General features: G+C 31.6%; 1 non-coding gene across 1 annotated transcript; it reads right to left on the bottom strand.

The window, feature by feature from the left end:
• Window positions 1-5074: 5074 nt before the first annotated feature.
• On the bottom strand, window positions 5075-5147 carry TRNAR-UCU (transfer RNA arginine (anticodon UCU)). Its single transcript has one exon. It is a non-coding gene; the product is annotated as a tRNA-Arg (tRNA).
• Between the last annotated feature and the right edge of the window lie 3921 nt (window positions 5148-9068).

Consider the following 9068-nt stretch of genomic DNA (forward strand, 5'->3'; position numbering starts at 1 on the left):
GAAGCTTAGATTTTATGGTCCCTACAGGGTGATTCGCAGAGTGGGCAAAGTCGCCTATGAGCTTGAGCTTCCAGAGGGCAGTCGAGTACACAATGTATTTCATGTGTCTAGGCTTAAGAAAGCTATTGGTCAGAGTGTAGTACCTTCTGCAGATTTACCCCCTTTGGATGAGGAGGGGAAGCTCGTGTTAGTACCTGAGGCTATTCTGGACACCAGAGTGAGGAAACTCAGAAACATGATAGTGAAGGAGTATTTGGTCAGATGGAGAGACCTGCCGAAGGAAGATGCTACATGGGAGAATGAACAGGTGATACAGCAGGCTGGACTGAGATTGCTTGAGGACAAGCAATTTCAAGGGGGGCGGACTGTAATGTCCCCACTCTAGCAGATTGACCAAGCATATGTGTGTTAGCCTAGCTCTACATGGTCCCGAGGGCTAACGAAGGGTTTAAATGGATCCTGGAGTGTTTTGGCCTAGTCATTTCTAGTTTGAGCCAAAACGAAGTTGATTTACTTAGTTTCAGGCATACTTACTATTTTTAGTAAGTCAGCAGGACACAACGGAGGCTAGTTTTGGTGATTGGATTTGATACTCCTTGGCGAGAGCTTTCCGACGAGCTATCACTCACGCTATTCGGAGTCCGATTGCTAATATATTTTAATGCCTAAAGTTTTATTAAAGCAACATTTAATTTAATTGTAAAATATTAAAGTGTTACTTTAATATTTATTTTATGGAGATATGTGTAAATCAAAGGGGCAACCAAGGGAGACATAAGTGAATATTTTAATATGTTTTATATTGAACATGTTTTATCCCACATTGTTTGAGTGAGTTGGGTCGTCCCTTGGAGAAAGAATAAAAGGGAGCTTTTGTGGCTTCATTGGAGAGGTGGAATATGAGAAGAATTTGGTGTGTGAGTTGCAAATCCGTTCTTGGCATTAGAGGACGTCTATCCTCTCTTGTGACATTCTAGACGTCATTCCCTTGGGGTTTGGCCTTTGGAATCCTTTGCTATCAGCTTCATTTACAGGCAGATTGGGTGCTTTTCCAGCTACAAGCAACAGCATTATTTGGTTGCATTTCCAGCTACAGGTCGCGACACTATTCACGTGGGTACTATTCACACGACACTATTCACGTGGGTACTATTCACGTGACACTATTCATGCGGGTACTATTCACGCAGCACTATTCCCGCGGGTACTATTCACCTGGCACTATTCACATGGCACTATTCACCTGGCACTATTCATGCAGCACTATTCATGTTACTGTAGCAGCAGAATTAGAAACTTTGGTTGGAACATTATGTCAAAATGCTGGAGTATTTAGTGAGTTGAAAATAACCTGCTATGTATTTGATTTTTGTTAATTCTGGAAATAATATTATAACAGCAGTAGTTCAATTTCCAGCTTGCCTATTATTGTAAATTCTTTTTAGTTCATGTTATGTGGTTTCATACCTGTGCAAAGACTTAAAACAAAAAAAAACATTGAAACATTAAATGGAGGAATAAGGAGTTGGCTGCAAACTGTTTGACTAAATTCCTATCAGCAGTGGGGTTAGTTTTTGGGCATTCTAGGGTGTCCATTACATTATGCTTCTCCTCTATTGTTTATTTACTAGCAATTGCATCTTGGTGTGCAATGGGTACACCGAATAGGTGTTTAGAAGGTCAATTAGGGAAAAAATGGTCTATTTTTGTGTACATTTGTGCAAGACGTATGATCAATCAAGAAAAAGAGAGACATAGAGAGAGGGGTAAGAAGATGAAGCTAGGAGATAAAGATTGATAAAAAGGTACATATATAGATGGAGATGAAGAGATACATGGAGTGATAAAGCTATAGAGGAAAAGTGATATAGATATAGAGGTCTAAGAAGAAGGAGAGAGAGGAAGAGATGGATGTTTACAAATAGTGGGAGAGAAAGATAGAGGTAGATATGTAGATAGAGGGAGAAAGGGAGGGAGAGAGAGAAATATATAGAGAGATGGAGAGAGGCATAGGGAGAGATAAACATAGAAAGATAAAGGGAGATAAAAAGGAAGAGATAGAGAGATATAGAGGACGAAGGGAAGGAGCTTATCTAGAGGATATATAGATGGTCAAATAGAGTGATAGAAATATAAGGAGATATAGAGAGCAGAAGAAGGGGACAAAGATAGAGAAGCAAGACAAGTAGTAGACAGAGAGAGGTATAAAGAGAGAGAGAGAGAGAGAGAGAGAGAGAGAGAGAGAGAGAGAGAGAGAGAGAGAGAGAGAGAGAGGGGGGGGGGGGAGATAGACATATAGAGGTAGTGATGGGGATGGAGAAATTGGGAGTGTGTATTAGTGAGAGGAAAATATATGGATAGAGACAAAGAAGGAGATAAATATATAAATATATAAAGAGGGATGGTGAGGGATGGAGAAAAAATAAAGAGATAGACATAACTTGGAGAGAGAGAGGGGGAGGGGGCGGGGGAGGGGCAAGAGTGACAAATAAAGGATGTGATAAATACTACTTAGAGGGAGGAAGAGATAAGAGGGAAGAGATAAAATTTTAAAATATAATTATTGTACAACAAATCAATTTTTAATCAAATAAATAAATTATAGGTTGAGATACTTCTAATAACCTTTATTGTCATATCACAAAATAAACATACTCTTTATCCAATTCTTCTAAATTTATATAGATGAATTTAAAAAATAGTATCATAGTTTAATATATATTAGATTAAATTATATAATATACTATATGCAAACTAAATATAGTGATATTGATATTTTAAAATAAAATTAATGTATATTTAATATTTTATATTATTGAAAATAATAATAATTATAATATTATTTAAAAATTACATTTAATAATGTAATGAAATTTGTAGGAAAGAAAAAATATTATATACTAAATACATATTTATATGTAATATTTTTTGTTATGAAATATATTTTATTTAGAAAGTAAATTTAAATTTTATATAATATAATTTTTTTATTAAGTATCATAGAATCACAAAGCTCATTTTTTGCACGTTACAAACTTATTACAACTACTAGCTCTTTTCGAGCACCAAACTAGAAGCAACAATTGGACGACCAAGGGTCACAACTTAGAAATCCACTTTATACAACCAATGGAGGACCAAGAGTCACAACTTATAATTCTACACAAAGGTGTCCCTCATGGGAGTTGAACTTGGGTCTCCACACTGAGAACTCAATGCTTTAACCAACTAAGCTCAACCTCTTGGACATTTTATACAATATAATTGATATTATAAAATATATTATATAATACAAAATATTAAATATAAATATAATATTAAATAAATATATAAATAAACTTTAAATTTTAATAATTATTCTTTCTTTCAATTTAACAAAATAAAAATTTGCAAATTTAAAATTTTTATAAATTAATAAAAAAAATTATAACTGTATATAAATGGTATGAGATTTCCATAGTCCATCAATAATTGTAAAAATCTTTCTAGATTATCTACCGTGTGTGTTTTTTTATCATGTTTTCATCCAAAAGAAGAAAAAATGAAATAAGAATGCATATAAATCCTTATAAAGAAAAAGCAACATTTTAATGTAAATAGTTTTAATCAAATGCATTCATCATGAACAAATTCTAACAAATTAACCACGCACTAACATGAAAAAACACTAAATTGAAATATAAAATAATTAATTTAAAAAAACTAACAATTTTAAATATATAAAATTATAATTGAAATAATGTTAGTGCCTATAATTCCAATTATTAAAAATTATAAATGAATACAAAGTGTAGAAACTAATATTTTAATGTGAAAAATTGTAAACAAATGCAATTAATCATGAACAAATTCTAACAAATTAACAACACACTAACATGAATAAAAACACTAAATTAATCTAATTTAAAAATAAAATAAAATTATAATTCGAATAATAAAAAATGATAATTTAATCATAAGTAATGATAATTCTTTAACATAATAAATAGAATAAAATAATTTATTATATATAATAATAAACAAGTGACTTATTGAATAATTTTTAAAAAATAAATGTGAAATACAACAAAAACTTATTATTTGAAAATATTTAAAACTAAACAAATATATATATAATAAACTAAAACTAATTACCTTTCATAACCCTAAATTTTCTTTTTATTTAAAATATAGATGAATATATAATAAATGATGTTTTAAAACGGAGTTAGCAATTCATTTATAAGTTATTATGTCGAGAGGCATCTACAATGATATCAAAATGTCCGTAAACAAAAATCCATTTTTGAAACAATTTGACATGCAAATAACAAGTAAATGCATGAACTATGCCATGTTTCAGCATTTGTGAAGGTGTTATTTTATTACTCCAACCAACCAACATTTAGAAAGGAAAGTAACGTCAAAAGAATCTATGCATGTTGATTTCTTACCTCTCATGAGGTGCGTGCTTTATTATTATTATATTCATTTAGTCATCTCAATTCATGCTAAAAACAGTGAAGCAAACTGTCAACATTTAATTTACACGTTGTACTAGGTGTAAATGAGAAGACAGGTTGACGGAAACAATGGCGAGATAATCCATCGTGGATAGTACTGCCTGGGTGGAGGCAAGTTGCATCCTTATATTATGTTATCGACCGTCGTTTTTAAGCAGAGCATATCGGGAGTTAATATTCCTCTACGAAATGGGTAGTCTTTAAGCAAATGTGAACCGTTGATTTGAGATATCAGATTGTCTATTTCAAATAGGAAGACGCCTTCGATGTAATGGCCTTAACCTTTTAGAAACAACTTTGATCATATTATCTTTAATGGATGACTTAAAATCCATGAATAAAAATGTGAAAGAGAGAAGCTTTTTTAAATGGAAATAATAAAAATGTGAAAGAGATGATAACTCAAATAGAAATAATAATAATAAAATGTAAATGTGAAACTATGGAGAAAAAAAAATACTTAAGAATTTCCACATATCATCAAATCATAGATTATATTAAACTTTAATTGAATTCATCGCTCCGCAGTTGAAACCAGAGATCCAAATGATCTAAAAAAATAAAGACGGTTGCACGCCCGGTGGGACTCGAACCCACAATCGCCTGATTAGAAGTCAGACGCCTTATCCATTAGGCCAGGGGCGCTTCAATTTCCAAGTTCAATAAGAGTAATATACGATGACAAAATAGTTATGCACCCACAATTTTTTAACGATCCCGGTATTCCTGAGCATTTTGAGAAGAAAGAATCCTTTTCCACAGTATTGTGAGAAATAGCGTTGATAAATCATCGCATCCCAGCTCAATGTTCAACTGATTTCACTCTCACACATACCTTTGAAGCAATCCTTCTTATTCGGATCTTCATCATCACCACCCCCTTGAACATTCTGCTGTGAATTAGAAAGAGAAACTGAAAGTTGAGAAATAGTGGAAGATGAAGCACTTTCCTATTTATCATCTCTTTTGTTCAAAGAATTATTTCTACTCGTAGGCCTAGTTGTCGTAGACTCAAACATCTTCCTCGCTACTCATTCCTCTGACCTTTTATAATAATATGAGTAGTTCTTTCATCTGAATCCCTCACTTCCTGACTTACCCAATTGATAGGCGGTAATGGTTGTAGCAGAATCTATTCGAAGTAGATTGGATCTATCAAGTCAAAATGTTCATCTTCAATACCACTTATATACCACCCTAGCCCGAATTGATTGATTTCATCCAATCTCTTCTTACTTCATAATCATCTTTGCAATCTACACCGAAAATCTTCAATTTCTAGATAATGGTAATAACTTGGGCTAATGATTATCATATGAGAACCTTCTGATGCAAGGGTATAGATTGATTTTTACCTATGAGCATTCATTGTTTTGAGCATTTGAGAATGGCATACAACTTTAATAACCAAGGTTGATGAGAAAGGGAATACTAGTTTTCTTCATGTCTTTGCATTCCTGGTTAACCATGGCAATTTGTCTACAAAGTTCTATCAGGGTGAGTTTATTACCTGCATACCTTGGCAATTTGTAAGGATATCCATCAAATCCTCTGACTCACAAATAGGTGAATCTTTGAAATTGAATGAAGTAGCCTCCATATTGCTTGTAAGAGTTGCAGCCTTTAGAGAAATTGAGTCCAACATTTCTCTAAAGCACTCTTGTTGTCAGTATTGTGAAGGTATCATTTACCCTTCACAAATGCTTAGCATTGTGAAAGGCATCATTTACCCTTAAAAAATGCTTATAATTTTCTTCTACCATGCCTAAAAATCTTATAACTGTGAAGTATTTTGTACACCCCTCCGGTATTCCTAGCCATGTTCTCATACTTGCAACTGCATAAAAGAGGAAAGAGGTCATGTAGAAATGTTGGTTCTCTTCAAAACAGTTTAACTCATTATACCAATTATCGCTAATGATTTTTGCCCAATCAATAAATTGATCCTTTGTATGGATGATAGTTATTAAAGACACATCCATGTTTCGAAGACTTTTAAGCAAAACAACCATATTGGAGACTTCAAAAAAAAAAAATATCTATGCAAAACTTTAGGTAGCTGAGATTTCCTCCTTTTGGCTCTTTGTTTTGCATGCATGTCTGTGGTCGTGCTCTGTTTCTTACGGAAAAAGCATGCACTGTCATGCATGTATTTTCTGTATCTTTAATCAATCTTCTCACTACACACGCCCACTTTTATATTCACATATGATATGTAGACACGCAGAGAGAAATGATCACCACAGCTTTAATTGGTGTATTCAAGACAGCTAGCTTGGGCATGAAGGACGCGAAGCTCTTTTCTTTAACTACATTTTATGCGCATTCTTCTTACAATGACCACCAATCCCAAAAGAATATTGCGTATGCTGATTCTCTTTTTATGAAACTAGAATTTGGAAATCACATTTGAACAATTTTGGGTATTTAATTAAAAACGATCACTTTGGGGAATTTTGGGGAAAAGAATACAAGTCATTTTATATTTTATATGGTAGAGAAGAACCAATAATTAATGAATATGTTTGAAGAAATAGTCCAATTAATCTTTTGAAAAATTTGTCTATAAGAAAAAAGAATAAATTTCAATAATAAAAAACCAAATTATATTGAAAAAAAATTGTTGAAATAATAAAAATATAAAAGAATCAGAAATATTTACACACTAATAAAGTGAATTTCCACATTAATTGAATTTTTACGCCGAAGGCATTTCCTTATTTAAAATGAACAAGCTGTCAGAAGACATCAATGTCTGTCTATGCGTCTATACACATACAAGACGATTGAACGGATCTCATTCGTTCATCATCTTTTACCCATTATGTTTTCGTTTTACATTGAGGTGGAGAAATATCTCGAAAACAACAAAGTCAATCTCTCTTTACAGTTTATATTTTCCCCCCACCACATGCAGTTTTCATTTATTATTTGATGGTACCACCGACCACGTTACCTCTCCATCCAATGGTGGATATTCACTCCCACTCAAAACTTCTCATTCACTCCTCTTTCTATGCGTCAGCCATTAATGGTTGAAATTACTTTTAAAAAACTAAAATCCTCTGTGTTTAAATCTGATTGGATAGTAGCTTATGCACACATATTTAGCCAAGTTGTCAAGTTTATTTTGTTTAACACAAAGAAGCTGATTCACCTGTACAAAGCTAAATACGTTGTTCTAATTAAAATTGATTGCTTTTGATTAGGTTTATTGTCATTCTCAATATAGTTAAATGATTCAATATATCGGTGATGTTAATAAAACCCATTACAATAAGAATGTTTTTTTTTCCAATTTTTGAAACCCCACATGTCATGGGCTAAAGATGCTCCAAGTATCTGGGAAAACTAGGTTTTTTCTAAATTTGAAATGTTTTACTCGATGACAATTATGTTTTTCAAGGAAATATTTAGTTTTATTATAAATATTAAGTTATGTGGTAGAATGAAGTGGATCTCACGTGAATAACATCCAAAACCGAAAAAGAATACACCAAAACTACTATATGAATACTCTTAATAACATGCTTCCACATTAAAATGTGTTATTTTCCAAAAAAGTTAATGGTCCTATTGATTAGAAATAGAATATTTCTATGTTTGTTTGAACTTATTTTGATTTTTTTTAATGTAATATTTAATATATAAGTGGTATATATTTATAAGGATTGGATGTTTATCTTAGAGTTGTATTTGGATTTGACTCAGTATCTTAAGAATTTTTATTTTTATTTTTATTTATTTTTATGATATTTAATGTAGTTTAAGATTGTATTTGTAGTATTTTACTTTTTAAAATTTAAAGTCGATTATGGATTTTTGTTGATTCAAACTTGATTTGTTCTTATTTATTGATTTAACTATGAAAATTCAAATTTGAATGTTAATGTGATGTTTAAAATGCTACATGCCTAGGTTATTAAGTCATCTAAGGATCACATTGCAAAAAATATTTACAATCATGCACCTACATTGTTACTTCAATTTATACATTCATAAGAATAGATACATAATAATTTGCATGTTTCTTGGTATGTGTTTAATCACATCAAACATTGTACAAATGGTCTAACGAAGTTTAATAAGGCACAAAGTGGGAAGATGGTTATCTTCCCTTCCTACAATAGCAATATCTAGGGGCTCTTTTAGTAATAACTTGTTGAGATTATCATACACAAATTAAAGAAAATATGCATCAGAATCAAGGTCATAAATATAAGGATCAAGTGTGAACTTGTTGAATTGAACCTTGATAGAGAATAGTCATTTTCATAGTTTGTCAAATCTCAATTAATGCATATTTGATTTATGATTGCTAAGATGAATTATACCATCATTTATTGAACTTGGTATTATTTTAGTACTTGCTTTTAAATTCAACTCAAATATATCGGTTAATCAGTGAACCTAACCCTCAAACCCATCTAGGATTTTCAAATTATTCTTTATTTCCAAAAATTTATCTTAATTTTCTATATTTTTTCACCCTTTTTTAATGTATGCAAAAAATGTTCCATTAATTTTTATACTTATTTTTTTCTTGTTATTTGCACTTTACTTACA

Source organism: Cryptomeria japonica, chromosome 3 (assembly GCF_030272615.1).
Source record: "Cryptomeria japonica chromosome 3, Sugi_1.0, whole genome shotgun sequence".
In the NCBI taxonomy this organism is placed as follows: Eukaryota; Viridiplantae; Streptophyta; class Pinopsida; order Cupressales; family Cupressaceae; genus Cryptomeria; species Cryptomeria japonica.